This window comes from Heterocephalus glaber, unplaced genomic scaffold, assembly GCF_053883595.1.
Source record: "Heterocephalus glaber isolate CG9 unplaced genomic scaffold, H.glaber_assembly_v1.0 deba00001781, whole genome shotgun sequence".
NCBI classification, from domain to species: domain Eukaryota; kingdom Metazoa; phylum Chordata; class Mammalia; order Rodentia; family Bathyergidae; genus Heterocephalus; species Heterocephalus glaber.
In genome coordinates, this window is record NW_028258467.1 from 8483921 (window position 1) to 8502349 (window position 18429).

Consider the following 18429-nt stretch of genomic DNA (forward strand, 5'->3'; position numbering starts at 1 on the left):
CCCACGTTGTCTATTGTGACAGCAGAGACATACCCTGAAGGAGGCCCTTCATTTTCATTTTTATTTTTTATTTTTAAAATTAGTATGATTGGTTTGGTTTTTTTCTCCTCTTATCTCTAATTTCTCTAATATTTTTCATACTCTGAAAATTTTAGTTTTTCTCTCCTTTTATTTCTTCTTTCTTTTCTCTTTCCTTTCTCTCTCTCTTACACTCATGCTCTTGCTGTCCCACATTGTTTATCTCCCTTTTTTGCTTCTATTCTGGCCCTCATTCGGATTTCTTCTTTATTTTTCTATTATTCTCTTTTTTCTTCTCTCGTCTGTGTACTCTGTCCTCACTGCTAAACTTCCCCTATCCTTCTACCTATCCCTCCCTCCCCAACACTCCCATCCTGAAGGATAAAGTTGTTATAGTGAAGAGTTTATTCACTATAAACATATGTTGGGTTGGTCCTCAATTTTGATTTAATTTACATAGTTAAAGGGGATAGATTAATAACTACCGCAAAATGTCATTCTCTAAGATGTACTTGATGCTATGGTGTTGCTGATTGTATCATTTGGGCTAAGGTGTTGTGCTTGATCTAGTCAGTAGTCCTTCCTGGTATAATGAAAATGAGATAGCCTCAGAGTCATTAGAGACTCAATACCTAAGGACCAGCTCTATCGGGAAGACACCTCTGAGAAGCAATCATTCCATAAGGGTTCTAATTACAAGCAACACAGATACTTACAATAAGCAATTTTGAAGTATCAACCCAGGAATTAAACCAAGGACAGTACCAAAAACAAAAATGAGAAGACATTTAAGCAAGACACAAACTCAGACTTCCACCCCACCAAGGGTAAACTGTCGGGGAAAGGAGGTGGAAAAATCTGATAATCAACCACCTGGACACGCTGTACTGAAAGCACAGGAAGTAACAAAAAAGATGAATGAGGCTCTAGAAAAATTCAAAGCAGAAAAAAATCTCCCAGGTATCTACCAAGATGGTGAGCAGAGTAAAAGACATGATTAGAGGCTCTAAACAGAAACAGATAAAAAAATAGATGAGCTAAGAAACATGCTGGAAGCCATGAATATCCAGCATAAGAAAGAAATGGAAACAATGATCGCCCGACATAAGAAAGAAATGGAATCCATGAAACAGATTCAAACAGATATTCAGGAGATTAAAAACTCCATTGAAAATATCCACAGCAGATTAAGGGAATCTGAAGATAGAATATCAGATATAGAAGACAGGATCGCGGTTAAGGACCATGAAAACAGAGATTTCTTAAAAATAGTAAGGGACCATGAGAAATCAACCCAGCAGCTGGTAAATGATGCAAAGAAGAATAACATAAGACTGATAGGATTCCATGAAAAAACAGGAGAAGGTACAATTGACAAAAAGAAAACTATTCACAGAAGTAATAGTGGAAAACTTCCCAGATAAAAGTAGAGAATTGGACATACAGATAAGTGAGGTATATAGAACTCCAACTAGCCACAATTAAAAAATATCTACATCTGGACATGTAATAGTCAAGATCCCAGAAACCCAACAGAAGAACAAAATCCCACAAACAGAGAAAAGAAACAAATCACCTACAAAGGAAAGTTCAATGAAGGTCACAACTCTGTGAGGCCCAACAGAGGGAAGCCACCAGGTAAGGTAAGAAACTAAAGGGAAAGGGGGGAAATAAATAAATAAATACATAATAAATAAATAAATAAATAAATAAATAAATAAATAAATAAAAGAGCCAACTAAAGTAAAACATCATGACAAGCATGAATCAGTATCAATTATAACCATCAATGTTAATGGCCTCAATTCACCAATCAAAAGAAATAGACTGACAGAATGGAGTAAGAAGCAAAATCCAACAATATGCTGCATACAAGGAACACACATAACTCAAAAAGAAATTCATAGACTGAAAGTAAAAGGATGGAAAGCAGTTCTCCATGCCAAAGGAACCCAGAGAAAAGCAGTGGTAGCAATCTTACTTGCAGACAAAGTAGATTTCAAACCAAAACTAATTAAGAGAGAGAAAAATAGTCACTACATCCTTGTGAAGGGAACAATCCAAGAGAAAGAGATGACAATCATAAATACATATGCACCAAATACAAATGCCCTCAACTATAAAAACAAATATTAATGGACAGGAAAAACAATATAAGCACTAACGTAATTATAGTAGGGGACCTCAATACCCCAATATCACAAATACACAGATAATCTAGACAAAAAATTAATAAGGAAATTCTAGAGCTGAACCAAGCTATTGAACAAATGTACTTACTAGATGTTTAGAGTGTTCCACCCCACAAAATCAGAATACACATTCTTTTTGGCTGCACACAGGTCAGTCTCCAGAATAGACCACATGCTAGCTCATAGGACATGTCTAAGTAAATGTAAAAGAATTGAAGTTACCCCCTGTATATTATCAGACCATAGTGCAATAAAGTTGGAAATCAATAACATAAGAAATGGCAAAACCCCAACAAACACATGGAAACTGAATAACACCCTCCTGAACAAACAATGGGTCACAGAGGATATTAAAGAAGAAATTAGACAGTTTCTACAAGTAAATGATGATGCCAGTACAACATACAGGAATCTATGGGACACAATGAAAGCAATTCTATGTGGGAAATTCATAGCAGTGAATGCCTATATTAGGAAAACAGAGAGAAGGAAAACAAATAACCTAATGCAGAACCCCAAGCTCCTAGAAAAAGAAGAGCATAACATATCCAAAGCTCATACAAGAGAGAAAATTATAAAGATCAGAGCAGAAATCAATGCAATGGAGAGTAAGAGAATGATACAAAAAATCAATGAATCAAAGAGTTGGTTTTTCAAAGAATAAATAAAATCAATAAACCTTTAGCCAACCTTATCAAAAAAAGGAAAGAAAAGGCTCAAATCCATGCAATAAGAATGAAAAAGGTGAAGTCACAACGGATCCAAAAGAAATCCACAGGATCATCAATACGTACTTTGACAACTTGTACTCTAATAAAATGGAAAACACAGAGAAATGGACAGATTCCTAGATACATATGAATTCCCAAAGTTAAATGACAAAGATATAGAAATTCTAAACACCCCAATTACAATGAGTGAAATTGAAAACATAATTAAAAATTTACCAACAAAGAAAAGCCCAGGTCCTGATGACTTCACTGTTGAATTCTACAAGACATTCAGAGAAGAACTATCACCATTACTCTTTAAACTCATCAAGGAAATTGAAAGGGAAGCAATACTTCCAAATTCATTCCTGGAAGCAAGTGTTACTTTGATTCCAAAACCAGGGAAAGACCCAACCCAAAAAGAGAACTACAGGCCAATCTCCCTAATGAACATAGATGCAAAAATCCTCAACAAGATACTGCCAAACAGAATACAGAGGGTCATCAAGAAGATCATACAGCCTGACCAAGTCGGATTTATCCCAGGGATGCAAGGATGGCTCAACATTCGTAAATCAATAAATGTAATACACTATATTAACAGAGTCAAGGACAAAAACCATATGATCATCTCAATAGATGCAGAAAAGGCATTCAACAAAATACAACACCCATTCTTGATAAAAACCCTACAGAAAATTGGAATAGAAGGTCTTTATCTCAACCTGATTAAGGCTATCTATGAATAACCAACAGCCAACATCATAATAAATGGTCAAAAACTGAAAACTTTCACACTAAAATCAGGAACAAGACAAGGATGCCCACTATCACCATGCCTGTTCAGTATAGTTCTGGAAACATTAGCCACAGCAATTAGAAAAGAGAAAGAAATAAAGGAATAAAGATAGGAAAGGAAGAAGTTAAACTGTCATTATTTGCTGATGATATGATACTTTACATAGAAGACCCAAAAAACTCCACCAAAAGACTTCTAGACTTAACTGACAGATTCAGCAGAGTAGCTGGATCCAAGGTCAACACTCAAAAAACAATAGCCTTCTTGTACACAAATAACAGACTCACTGAGAGAGAAATTAGGGAAACAATTCCTTTTACAATAACATCCAAGAGAATGAAATATCTAGAAATCAATCTAACAAAGGAAGCAAAAGACCTTTACACTGTAAACTACAGCACTCTGAAAAAAGAGATTGAAGAGGATATATGAAAATGGAAAGACATCCCTTGGTCCTGGTTAGGAAGAACCAATATAGTGAAAATGGCCATACTTCTAAAACTGCTATATAGATTCAATGCAATGCCAATTGAAATTCCAACAATATACTTCACAGAACTAGAGAAAACAATCCAAAAATTCATTTGGAACCAGAAGAAACCTAGAATAGCAAAAGCAATTCTAAGCAACAGAGACATGGCAGGGGGTATCACAATCCCCAACTTGAAACTATACTACACAACTACTGTGATAAAACAGCATGGCACTGGCAAAGAAACAGACCTGAGGATCAGTGGAACAGATTAGAAGATGCAGAAGCAACTCCAGACATACTCAGCCACCTCACTTTTGACAAAGGAGCCAACCACCCTCATTGGAGGAAAGATACCCTATTTAATAAATGGTCTTGGAAAAAATGGATTTCAACCTGCCAAAGATTAAAACTAGACCCATACCTATCACCATGCACTAAACTAAGATCGAAGTGGATTAAAGATCTAAATAGTAAAACAGAAACACTAAACTTGCTGGGAGATAAGTTAGGTAGAACTCTTGAAGACATTGGCATAGGAAAAGACTTTATGAACAAAACCTCAGTAGCACAGGAACTAGCACAAAGAATCAACAACTGGGTTCTCATCTTATTAAATAGCTTCTGCACTGCAAAAGAAACCACCAACAGAGCTAACAGTCAACCTAAAATGTGGGAAGAAAATTTTAGCAGCTGTACCTCAGACAAAGGACTACTATCAAGATTATAGGAAGAACTGAAAAAAATCAGAGCCCCCAAATTCAAAGACCCAATTCAAAAATGGGCATCTGAAATGAACAGATATTTCTCAGACAAAGAAGTAAAAGCAGCAAAGAAACATATGAAAAAATGTTCAACATCACTGGTCATTTAAGAGATGCAAATGAAAACAATACTGAGATTCCACCTCACCCCAGAAAGAATGGCTGCTATCAAGAAATCAACCAAAAATAAATGCTGGCGGGGCTGTGGGGAGAAAGGAACCCTTTTCTATTACTGGTGGGAGTGCAGACTGGTGCAAACACTGTGGAAATCAGTATGGAGAAACCTCAAAGAACTAGGACTAGAGGTTCCATTTGACCCAGCTATTCCCCTGCTGGGTATCTTCCCAAAAGAATTAAAAGAATCATACCATAGCAATATATGTGCACCCATGTTTATAGCAGCACAGTTTGTAATAGCTAAAGTTTGGAAGCAGCCCAAGTGCCCATCAACTGGAAACTGGATAAAGAAGATATGTTTTTTTATAAAATGGAGTACTACTCAGCCATAAAGAACAAGAAGCTATAGAGACATTTATAGCTAAATGGATGCATATGGAGGCGATACTCTTAATTGAAATAAATAGGACACACATGTGTGCATACCGAATGGTTTCTCTAGTGTGAGAAACTGAAAGTGTAAATAAGGGTTAAAATGAATAATTGATAATTTGAAATAGAAAAAAAGGTCCAAAGAGGAAGGGGCAAAGGGAGGGGAAGGGGAAAGAAAGAAGGGAAAGGAAAAATTATGAGAAAAGAAAAAAAATGGAGATGATGTCTATGTAAATAGGGAAGGGTAGAGGGAGTGAAGGGCACACAGGTAATGGGGAACAAATAAGAAGGAAGATACATCATGTACCAGTACAAGCACCCAATGATAAATGTAAACGTATTGTGTACCTAAAATGTACCAATAAAAGAACTTAAGAATAAAAAATTTTTAAAAACTTGATTTTTAGTATCATCTCCATGGTTGAATTTTCTTTCCTTTTTGTTTTATGCTTTTTTGCTATTTTTTTAAAAAATTATCATTTTGATATAAAAAACTTTTATCAAAGTAATATAGTTCATGGTTTATCAAATTATTAATGCTAAATGCTGAAGATTGAAAATAGTATTTCAAATCTTACTGTTTGGAAGCAATCATTTCCATTTTAAAAAGATTGCTTTTTTAAATATTCTTTCTCCTCCTCATCTTTTCCTTCTCCTCTTCTTTCCCTGTCCCTTTATTTCTCTCTGTCTTATGCTTTTTTTAAGAATCCACTGAAAAATTTGCCAGATTCTAGCAGAAAGCACTGTAAATTACCTCACCAGCCTCTCTAGAGGAGGCCACTGCAGAGAGCCACCAACCAGGGGAATAAGAAAACAGAAGCCAAGTGAACCTGTAAGGAGGGGATGCTTTCCTCAGGCTCACACTGTTGTCAGAGATATAAAACCTGCATCGTGAGGAGAGAGAAGCAAATGTTAGTTTGTTTCTGGTAATGCTGGATACACCAAGCACCAAGTGATTGGCTGCGAAAAAAAGGCTATGATTATTTTCAAGACTCTGTGGACACAGAGCATGCATGAGTAACTGGTGAGCTATGGAAACAGAGCAAGAACTTGGTTCTACTAACTTTGGCTATTTATATAACCAACTTTCTGTCACTTCCACTATTGCTCCCACCATAGGGTGCTCTCCTCACCCCAATGAGTTTCTCCTGCCCCACGTATTGCTCACTCTACCCCAATCAAGTCTCCTCCCCTTGCTTCACCTTGCCACTTTAAAGCCAGCCAGGCTGCTTACAGATACTTCCCTTTCCTGCAAGCAGGCTGCCACCTCCAGCAAGGTGTCTTCATGGGAATGTCTGTCTCTCCACTGGGGCCAGTTCTCCCAGTGCTGAGGTCATTTTTCCCCAGTAGGGCTTCCACTGCAACTTAGTGAGTCCTGGAGGTAGACAAATAATAGGCAGTGAGGATGGGGACCTGAGTAAATGGACATAAGCCCTCAGAAAAGTGGAACACAACTGAAAGAGGCTGACTGAAGGGTGCCCTGGGAAGCTAGAGGGCAGCATCTGTCAGGAGACTAGCTAAAAATAGCAACCACATTGTTTCATTTTCACAAAGTAGCCTAACAAAATGCACACCAATCCGTGAAGTCGGGCAGCTCCTCACCATCCCCCCTTGGAGCCCCTCTTTGCAAGTGAGAGCTTTTCTTTGTTCTCGCTAATAAACTACACCTGAGTCATTCCCTACTACCGTTTTCATGGACTTTATTTCACATCCTTTTCTGAACAAGAACTCAGAGAATGAAAGTTGGTAACCATAGCCTTCCATGGGGATACCCTCTCCATCTATCCTCTAAAACTTTGCTCCATTCTCTCTCCCTATGTAGATTCCCTTCTTCCCCCTACCATTTGCCACTTCATCTCCAATCAGGACATCTACACTGCTCAGCCCCTTTATAACAGCTTTTGAACTGAAGGCAGCAGAAGAGGAGGAAGAAGTCATGTCCTGTTCACTCATGCTTTTTATTCTCTCTGGAAACCTTCTTTAAAAGCATGCAGGTGTGTGTCTGTTCCCACAGTTTGTCTTCAGACTAATTAGCCAACTCCCCTCCCACCTCACCAACAAAAACAGGTTGAATGCAATCCAGCTCAGCCACTAAAATAGTCTTGGTTTCTCTTTGTCACCTCTTAGCTCCTTTCTCATCATCATTTCAACTTTTATTACAAAACAGTCTGGGAAATAATGGGGCAATTAATGAAATAAGACTGAGTATGCTGATCTTTTACTACAAATATCATTGATAGCATACTCAGCCCCTTTGTGTGAATTAGCAAGAGACCCTCCTTCCAGGAAGACATAGCCCCAGGGTAGAATTTAGGGAGTGGCCATTTAGTTCCCACTGCTCAACTGTACTCAGGAGGCTGTCCTGCTAGTAAGCTGTGCAAGAGCTTTAAGCCATTGATTGAATTCTCTCAGGCTCAGCATCCTCGTGTGCAAAATTAGAGAAACTTACAGTACCTATCTTAGAGGAAGTGGCAGAATTAAATGAAATAAATGTTTCAGAAATACTCACCACAATGTCCAGTTTATTACAAGCACTCAGTAAGTGACTTTTACAAGATCTCTATGTCATACTTCGGACTTCATCAAATGCTTGTCTTTCCCCCCTCTGGCTATTAAGAGCCACAAAGGCAATGGTTATGTCTGATCTATATTTTGTTGTATTACCTGCACCTAGAACAGTATCTGATATCTGATGGATATTTGATGAAAATAAAGTAAATGAATAAGAACTTTGAGATCAGATAATATATATATATATATATATATATATATATATAGAATCCTGCACAGATGCTCATGATAGGTGTAGATCATCAAACCTCTCTCCTCCTTTTAAAATTCATTTCAACTTTCAGATACTCTCTGACCTCTGCCTTTAATTTTTCCTCAAAGTTTCAAGTATGTATGTTCATCACTTCAAATATTCACAAATCTTAAAATATTTATACAGTACATCACCCTTCATATTATTGGAATGTTTATGCATGTGTGTATGGAGGTCACAGTGTGGTATCCAGCTTCCAAGATGGACCCAGTGATCCTTAGCTCCCAGTATTTGCATCCTTGGGCAATCTCTCAACCTAAGCCAGGTCTGGATGGTGAACAGATGTGAACAGAGGAGGTGGAGTGTAATGTGGTCAAAACCACATCATAACAAGTTTTATGGCTTCTCTCTTTGTTTCCTGAAACTTTGATTCTGGGTGCCATCTTTAAGATGCTTAGGCAGCCCTCTGGAGACGACCATGGGGAAGAACTGAGGCTCTTCCCCAGCAACCAGCACTAAGTTGACCGCATGTGTGTGAACCTTCAGGCGCATGGCTCCTCCAACCTGACAAGCTTTGCCAGCTGCCTGCTGTGGTGAAACTTCAAGACAGACCCCAAGTAATCCTCACTCAGCCAAGCCACCCCAAATCCTGACCCACAGAATAGGTGGGAGTTAATAAATATTTTTTTGTTTTGGGGGATATTTTGTTATTCATTAGAAGATATTGTTATCACCTAATCCAATTTTTGAAGTGATAGCTTCAATTTGTAATTTTCTGCCCAGCTGTCCAATTATGTGTCTTAAGTTTGCTGAGAAAATATGTTTTAAAGTGTCAGTGATTTTCTTACTGTTTCAGATTTTTTAGGCACTCCTGCTAATCTTCAGGAAAGACCTAAGAAGTTAGCTCCTATTAAACTATTTTCCAGATGAGCGCACAGAGGTTCAAAGAGACTACATTGCTGGACATCAGGCAACCTGTAAGTGGAACAAGCCAGACTTGGACTCGGTTCTTTCCAAATCTATGACCCATGTTCTTAACCATTGTGCCACATCAGCTTCTTGTGGAATTGTTCTTGACTGTCTGCCAAGGCCTGGGATATGTCTTTAATGTGGATTATTAAATGTGAACTTTACCAATGTGAAAGTTACTTTAAACATGAGAAAAACTATGGAACTGGAAGAGCATGTTCCCACAGGTTGTTCAGGAAAAATAACTATTCAACAAAAATTGCCACCTGCTAGAGATGGTAAGTCGCATGTCTTTCCTGTAGTTCATTTCCTGTGGATGAAAACATGGGAGACACATTGACAGTGAGAGGGAGGGAGAAAGAGAAGAAGGAGGTTGGGAAAGAGGGAGGAAGGAAAGCTTAAGGAGAATTGTAAGACCTTCTCCCCTTAAGTCCAAATCTGGAGTGGGGCACAATGAAGACATCTCTTTGCCTCAAGATGGGAATTAAGGATATTATAGAGCAGAGATCTGAAAAAGGATTTAAGTGGGTAAACATGTGTTAGGAGCTTGGCAGAATTTTCAAAAGGAAATGATAATTGGGTGATGAGGAAACATACTTTTTGATGTAAAGAAGACAGAACTTGTATATACTTGCCATTGCAGGTGACAGGCACCCTGGCCCAAGGCTGCAAATAGTTCTGTCTGTCTGTCTGTCTACTGTCTGTCTTCCTTCCTCTTATCTTCCTCTCTTCCTTCTTTCTCTTCTCCCTCTACTCTTCCCTTCCTTCCTTCATTTTTTTTTTTGCAGTACTGGGGATCAAACTCAGCACCTTGCGCTTCCAAAGCAGGTGCAGTACCTCTGAGCTAAATCCCCGGCTCCTTCCACCCGCTTTTCTTCCACTCTCCCTTGTTTCCTTCTTTCCCTTCCTGCCGTCCTTCTTTTCTTCCTTTCTCCCTTTTTTTCTTCCTTCCGTCCTTCCTTCCTTCTTTCTTTCCTTCTTCCTTTCTTTTCCCTTACCTCCCATCCTCCCTTGGACTAATATAAGAAACCTCCTAATTTTTAAAAGTTAACAGCTAATTCTTTTTACTTTTGAAACACAATGTGGGTGAGCAGACTGCCTGGCAGCCTGAGGTGCCCCACAGGCTGCGTGTCTGTGGCCTCTTTTGCAAAGAAGCACTAGGTCAGGAGGTGGCAAGGCTGAAGGACCAACTGCCAAGATAGAGAACAAAGAGAAGGAGAAAACAAGGGGAGCTCTGTACAACTTCTAGCCCACAGGCTGTTGATCAGCCATCAGAAAGTGGACCAAGGTGGGGTGAGAATCTTTAGAAGCTTCTGGGTAAAGAATCAGCAGTGGCCTGTCCTCATAGCTGTGAACTTTGTGGACTATGATCTTGAGGAGGGAAAGTATTGTCAAATCAGAAAGGAGTTTCAGAGCAGAAGCCCCTTGGCAGGCTGTGAGTTCTATTCTCTGTTAAAGCATCTAATCACTGGCAGTTTTTTTCCCTCTTCAGATTCCTTTTTACTCTTGCATATAAGGGATTGAGTGCAAACTGGCAGTGAATGATCTTCCTCCCGACTCCGGGTGATTATGTGCTTTAATAATGATGAGCGTGTCACTGTAATATTTGCATGAAAAACTATAGACATCTGGTGGCGTGTGCTTGTGTGTGTGGTGTTTGTTGGGAAACAGAAGCAAACGCTAAATGCTGATGAAATGTGAAATCTAACCGTTTCGTCTAAGACTAAAAATAAAGTCGGCAGCTTTCCTGTTTCTGCATGCCAGCAGTTTTGAACCTCCCACACCCGAGACTCAGATAGGTTACCGTGGAAACGCTCCACTGTGCATATACAGCAAATGGAGTACACATTTTGTGGGTCTGCCCCTGGGGGTCCTATTACAGAATTTCGTATGTTTAGAAATATTTTGTAATAAGGCCCCTGGCATCACGTATTAGTAATAAAATGTACAACTGCCTTCATCCTCATCAACCACAAATTTGTTTCTTATGGAAATGAATCAGCATGCTTTCAGGTAAGAGCCTGTGTGTGTGTGTATAATTTTATCTCCCTCCAAGTGTGATACTACAGTTAATATTTTTTCTAGGTAATTCTGCCTTTTTTTTTTTCTAAACTGCAGAACCAATCTGAAATTTCTAAATTCTGTACAGAGCAACTAACTTGTAGTTTTGGAGCCCATCAGAGGCGGAGACCCAGGGAAGAATGTGGGAAGCTGGGGATTCATAGGTGTTTTCTTTGAAAGTGCAGATTTTTAGGTAATGGCTGATGTTGTTCACCATCAACTAGACTCACAAATTCCACAAGTCCTGGTTGAGCAAACCTTCGTTCGGTTGTAAATGTGCTGTTTCAGTGTGGTTAGAGTAATATTCATAGAAAGAATCTAAAAGTGAAAAGAGGGCTATGATTTTTGTTTTCATTACCTGTTTTGAGTGGCTGGGAGAAAATGACTCCCCCTGATATTTACCTCCTTGGTTCTTTTCCAAAGTGTTAATCGAAATGTCTTCGGTAGCAGGGAATGTTCCTCTCTTAATGGTTTTCAGCCTGTTTCAGGAAGGCCTGCAGTTTAACATTCCCTGGTGGCCTCTGTGGAGTTATCAGAAGGATTGCCTCCTGGAAACTGCAGATAGCCTGGCACTTTCTCTGCAAGTCAAGCCACTATCTCCAGATGCCCTGGCCACATGAACTGGTTGGGGGTTCGAGCTATTCTTGCAAATTGCAACTGATACAGGGCACAGGAGGGTGAGCTGGACCCTGGGGTTCATCAGACCTAGGATGCAGTACCTCTGCCTTTCACTCACCATGACCCTGGATCATTTTTGTAATTGTCCTGTGCTTTCTCCTCTTCTGAAAAGCTGAAACACTAACACTTATGTGATTGAAAAGATGAAAGGGTGTGGAGCTATATAACATTTCCAAAAATAGCCAATAATAAAATTGAAATGTATAAGAATAATGGTTAATGCTTAAGTGGAGCACATTCTGTGTAAGACACACTATGTTGAACACTTGATGTACATTCTCTTGTTTTAGCATCACCATAATCCTTTCAGGTGAGTAACGTTATTTCTGCCACTTTTTTAGCTGGAAGAAAAATAAAAACTTAGAGCCTAAGCCTACTCTGCCTAAGGTTTATAAAGCCTTTTGAGTCAGGGCTCAAACGTAGAGCTGGCTACATTAAGGACACTTTTTATTCTACTAAATGAAGGCAGTGTAATGTTTTTATTAATAAGAGAGGTGAGGGTGATAATTAGAAAATTAGCCCTGCAATTCTTAAGAGGCCAGAGGAAGAGATTGGAGAGTTAAAACTCTTGGGAGATTCAGACTGGTGGAATGTTCACCAGGGGAAAGATCCCATTTGCAGTCCTAAAGTGAAGAAAAAGAAATAGATTATTAGCGTGGCAATTTCATATTGTAATATGGAACCTATCAGATCAAATGGTGAGGGCATTTGTGTAGACAGCTCTTACTGTGGTACTTGTGTTGAGGGTCTGAAGATGTTTTCTCTGGGATTCAGGAATTGTCACTCTCCTCTCCCTGGCATTGGAGTCAAGGTCAAGGAGAGATATCCTGGTCAGAGCTGCAAACGCTGAAGTGAGATTTGGACTGTTGGATCTAATGCCAGAGTTGCTCATCTCATCTCATCTGTACAAAAGAAACCACATTTAAATATTAGGTAATGTGTAAGAAAAAATTAAGCCAATACAGCAAGGGTCTGGATCCCCATAGATAGCTCTGCTGAGCTGCATAGTCATAAGTACTAGGGAATTCAGGATGGAGAAAAGTCCCCCATGTAGGGTAGCACTGCCCACCACCTCCAGAACTTTCTGTGATGATGCACTTTTTAGATCTTGGTGACTTGCTATAGTTATTGAACTCCTGTCATGTGACCAGTGTAAATGATGATAAACTGAATGCTTGATTTCTTTTAATTCATTAAATTTTAAATTTCACTAAACGTAGTGGGTGAATAGACCTGAAAAATGAGGTGGGGGTGTGTAAACCAGTGACTATGAAGTCTGTAATCTCAGGATCTGGAGGAGGTGCTGAAGACTGTACTCTTCCCCTCTGCAAGACGAGACCTTGGGAAAGTTCAGGTGTTTATCTAAGCTTGAGGCAGCCATCTATAAAATGGGGGCAATTTTAGTAAAATAATTATGAGTTTGTTGTGAGAATGGGATATTTTACATGAGGCTCTTAGAGTTTAAAACAGAGTTAACAGAATACTAGCAGTTATTATTATTAATAACATTGTGACTATTATTAGTACTTTGTAATAAAAGGATGCACAAGTTGTTTCAAAGAAGGAAAGAAGAGAGAGAGAGAGAGAGAGAGAGAGAGAGAATATTAACTCTATGGAGATGAGGAAGGCAGATGTGGAAGGAATCCTGGAACATAATTTGCACAAGCGGTGATATTCGTGCTTCACTGGTCACAGATGATGGATTTACAGTTGCTCAACAAGGTGACAGGGGGTGACTCCGGTTGAGGGTGTGTTTGGGTGTGTACTGTGTTTTGAAGGAATTGGTTGGGGAATTGGAGCACCACAAGCAGTGTGTGGTATAGTAGTGAGTGTGTAGGGCTAGATAGGAGCAAGGTCCTAGCCCTAAAAACCACAGTGGATGTTTGGGATTGTAGTGATCTTATCATACAGATTTATGGAGGGAAGTGAGATCAGAGTTTCTTATCAAGAATAAATCTTGGTGCTATGTGCGAGTGAATGAATGAAGGGGGAAGGATGCCAAACACTGAGATATCAGTAAGAAGGAGGTATAAGATGACAAGCCTCTCAATTAAGTCTGTGACCACAGTGATGGGGAAGAGGTGCATCTGAGAGGCAAGTTAGAGGAAAACATGACAGGACTTGAGAGGAAAGTGAAATTGAGACATTCATAATCAGAAGCCAGATTAAAGTAGATAATAACAGCAATAGGGATCACATTGGTTAGTTTGTTCACTGCGCTTTTCACCTTGCAAACCATTTATCTCCATCTATCCTTCCAATACCCTAGAAATTAAAAGAAAGAATGTGCAGGAAGTGATGGGTCCAGGCTGCAGCAAGATGCTCAGCACACAGCAAGCAATTATCCTGGTCAAAGTTATTGTTAGTCCGTGTTGTTGTCACTGATGCTGTTGAAAAGGTAGATTTTATCCACTTAAAAGAGACAAGTCCAGACCAGAGAGGACCTTTGAGAGACTAGAGAGGAACGTTATATAGAAAAAGCATTCAGAGGGCCCTTCACCTCCAGGCAGAGATATTTTGAGGACCTCAGGCCATGTAGTTCTTCATGGGCTTTCCTTGTCTTGCATGTAAAAGTCTCTGAATATTTTAGCTGATACTCTGCCTTGCCCCTCATGCCCCCTCCCCCACAGCTTTTGGATTGTGTCTTTATTTGGACTTATTCTTAATGCACTTAGCATAATGAAAAGAACTCTGGCCAGGAGTTTGGCAGTAAGTAATGGATTTGCATATCATTTCTATTAACTGGATTTTTTTTCACTTGCTTGTTTGATTAAGGGAACAGGTAAGGAGAGGTAACAAAACATTTCAGTATTTTTTTCTCATTGGCCAAAATCAGGATAGTATTATCCTGCTTGTAGCATTTGTTTCTTCTTGCCAATATCCTACTTTTATGAAAAAAAAAGGAGTTGGGGAGAGATATGGCTTATATGATCCTAAGATTTTGGCTAGTAAATCCGAGAGAGAAATCCAAATGAAACTAATCATGTTTAAAACAGCCTTCAAGGCAGCTTGCTTTAAAAACTCAGTAGCCAGAGGTGGTGAAACAGGAGGATTGATATACACTTCCAGCCTCAAAGCTAAAACGTGCTCCCCAGGATCAGTCCTTGAGCACTTACTCCTGGTACCTTTCTCTCTCATATGAGCAGGGCCAACAAATTTTTCCTTTGATGTTGTTCTCAGTTGTGGACCAGAATAAATCTGACAGTCATGCTAGCCCTGGCAACTGTGCCCCCATGGGGAAGTGGTGCCAAGGTGAGTAATTGTTTTTCTCAATTTTGATTTCAGAAGCTTTAGATTTCAGGGTGAAGAGGCCTCAAAAGACTTAAGACACTATCTCAAAATCATTGCTCCCTTTTGGGGGAAGGTTGTTCTCCTTTCCCACCATGATAGCATTTATTCACTTGAGGCATCTTCTGAAAAGTCATTGATTAGGCAACATGAGAAGTGAACTGTTCCATAAAATTAATTTCCAAGTACTTTAAAAATTTTCTAAAAATATTCAAGCTACTTCTTCTCATTTTAGCTTTAATTATGGGAACATTTTAAATAATCATTTCACTTTCCACCCTACTTTCTTTTTCATTTTTACCTTATATTTTTATTAGTATATGTTTGCAGGACATCATGATTACATTCATTGCAGGGAGTTGGTACATGTGCATAACACATCTTAGTTCTTTTTACTTTTTCTGTTCTGATCATTCCTCTACTACATCTCTAGATACCCTTCCCATATACAAAAGATCTGTTTCTTGTTATTCATCCTTTATTTTCCTCTTTAAATTATTTATACTTTGTGTTTCTCACACAAGAGAAACAATGCAATATTTAAGCTTGTATGTCTAATTTATTTCACTTAACATTATGGTCTCAAGGTGCATCCATTTTCCTACACTACAAATAACTTAAATCTATCCTTCTTTATGGCAGAGTAACACTCCCTTGAGCATAAATATAACATTTGCTTTATATATTCATCTGTTGATAGACATATAAGCCACTTCCAAGATCTAGCTATTATGAACTGTGCTGCTATAGATATGAATATGCATGTATCACTGTAAATATGATGTCTTTAGCTCTTTTGAAAATATACCTAGAAGGAGAATAGCTGAGAGTTGAATGGAATTTCTATTTTTACTTTTCCGAGGAATCTTTGTACTGATTTCCATAATGGTTGCACTAGTTTACTTTTCTACCAACAATGTACAAATGCTTATTTTCCCCATAGACTTACCAGCACTTATTAGCAGCCAAAAGCTTGCTCAGTTACCAGACTGGAGCACAGTCCCCAGCCAAAGGCCCTCTGAGACAACACCTACACAGATGGGTAGGGCCCAGCCAGAGACATCTTCAGATACCATCCTAAGTGTGTGCAGGCCCCAGCCAGAACCCCACCTGGAAAACAACACAGTGCAGAGGTCCAGAAGGCCACCATCTGAACCCAGGAATTGGTGCAGTGGTAAGCAGCAGAGAAAAGGCCTCTCTGAGACTTGCTGAGAATTGAAGCACACTGGGTGAGCAAAGAGTCACCTCAAAAAAGGTACAGCAGGCTGCATCTGTTGAAATGAAAAGACACATAAACAAGACTCAAAACCAGACTTCCAGATAACCTGAGGCAATCTCACAAGTCAATGAGATGGAACAATCTGATACTCAACCACCTGGACTACCTGAACTGGCAAAGAAAGAGGATCTGGAACAAATAAAATCATAAATAATTTCCCAAATAACAGAGATTCTGTCCATAGTGAAAACATGATTAATAACTCTAGAGCAGACACAGATAAAAAAAAAATAGAGGAGATGAGAAACACAATTATGATGAAATCCCACCATAGGAAACAAATGGAATACATAAAACAGATGCAAATAGATATCCAGGAGATTAAAAACTGTATTGAAAGTATACGCACCAGAATGAGCCAAAATGAGGAAAAAGTTTCAGATATAGAACACAGGATTGTGATTAGTGACCAAAAAAAGAAAAATTTCTTAAAAATGGTAAGGAACTGCAAGAAATCAATCCAGCAGTTGCTAGATGATGCAAAGAAGAATAACATAACCCTGATTGGAGTCAATGAAGAAACAGGAGAGAATGCAGATGACATAAAAAAACTGTTCACAGAAGTAGTGGCAGAAAACTTCCCAAGCAAGAGAAAAGAATTTGACATACAGATAAGTGAGGCATATAGGACTCCAACTAGCCTTGATAAAAAAAAAAACAAAAAACAAAATACACAGGCATATACTAGTTAAGATCCCAGAAACCCAACAGAAGAACAAAATCCTACAAGCAGTTAGAGAAAAGAAACAAATTCCATACCAAGGAAAGCTCAGCAGAATCACAGCAGACTTCTCAACACAAACCCTCAAATTAAGAAGAGCCTGGAGTGAAGTATTTCAAGTCCTAAAGGAAAACAACCTCCAGGGCTGGGGATTTAGCTCAGTGGTTCTGCCACCTGCCTCACAAGCACAAGGTCCCAAGTTTGATCCCTGGTGCCAAAAAAAAAAAGAAAAAACCCTCCAACCCAGAATGATGTACCCTGCAAAACTAACTATCTTTCAAAATTGATGGAGAAATAAGATACTTTCATGACAAAGAGTACCTGAGGAACTTCATGAACAGCAAACCAGCACTCCAAAAATTTTTAAACAATATCCTCAGAAAAAGCAATTAGGATCACAACCCCAGGTAGCCAAGCAGAATGAATCCATCAGGCAAGAGAAGAAATTAAATGCAAAGGGGGAGAATCCAACAACAGGAAAAGGTCATGACAAGGATAAGTCAATACATATCAGTTATAAACATCAATGCAAATGGTCTCAATTCACCAATCAAAAGAAATAGACTGGCAGAATGGGTCAAGAAGCAAGATCAAACAATATGCTGCATGCAAGAAACACACTCAATTCAAAAAGAAACTCATAGACTGAAAGGTAAAGGGTGGAAAGCAATACTCCATGAGAGAGGAACCCCCCCAAAAAAGCAGAAGTAGCTATCCTATTGGCAGATCAAATGAATTTCAAATCAACACTAATTAAGAGAGACAAAGAAGGACACTACATCCTTGTAAAGGGAAAAGTCCAAGAGGAAGAGATGACAATCATAAATATCTATGCACCAAACAGTAGTACACCCAACTATATAACACAAATACTAACAGACCTGAAAAATCATATAAGCACTAATACAATAGTGGTGGGGGACCTCAGTAACCCACTGTCACAAATGGATAGATCAACTAGACAAAAAATAAGCAACAAAATATTAGAATTCTACCAAACTTTTTGAAGAAATGGACTTAATAGATATTTACAGAGTATTCCAACCCACAAAATCAGAATACACATTCTTTTTGGCTACACATAGGTCGCTCTCCAAAACAGACCACATACTTGTTCATAGAATATGTTTAAGTACAAAGGAATTGAAATTATCCACTATATATT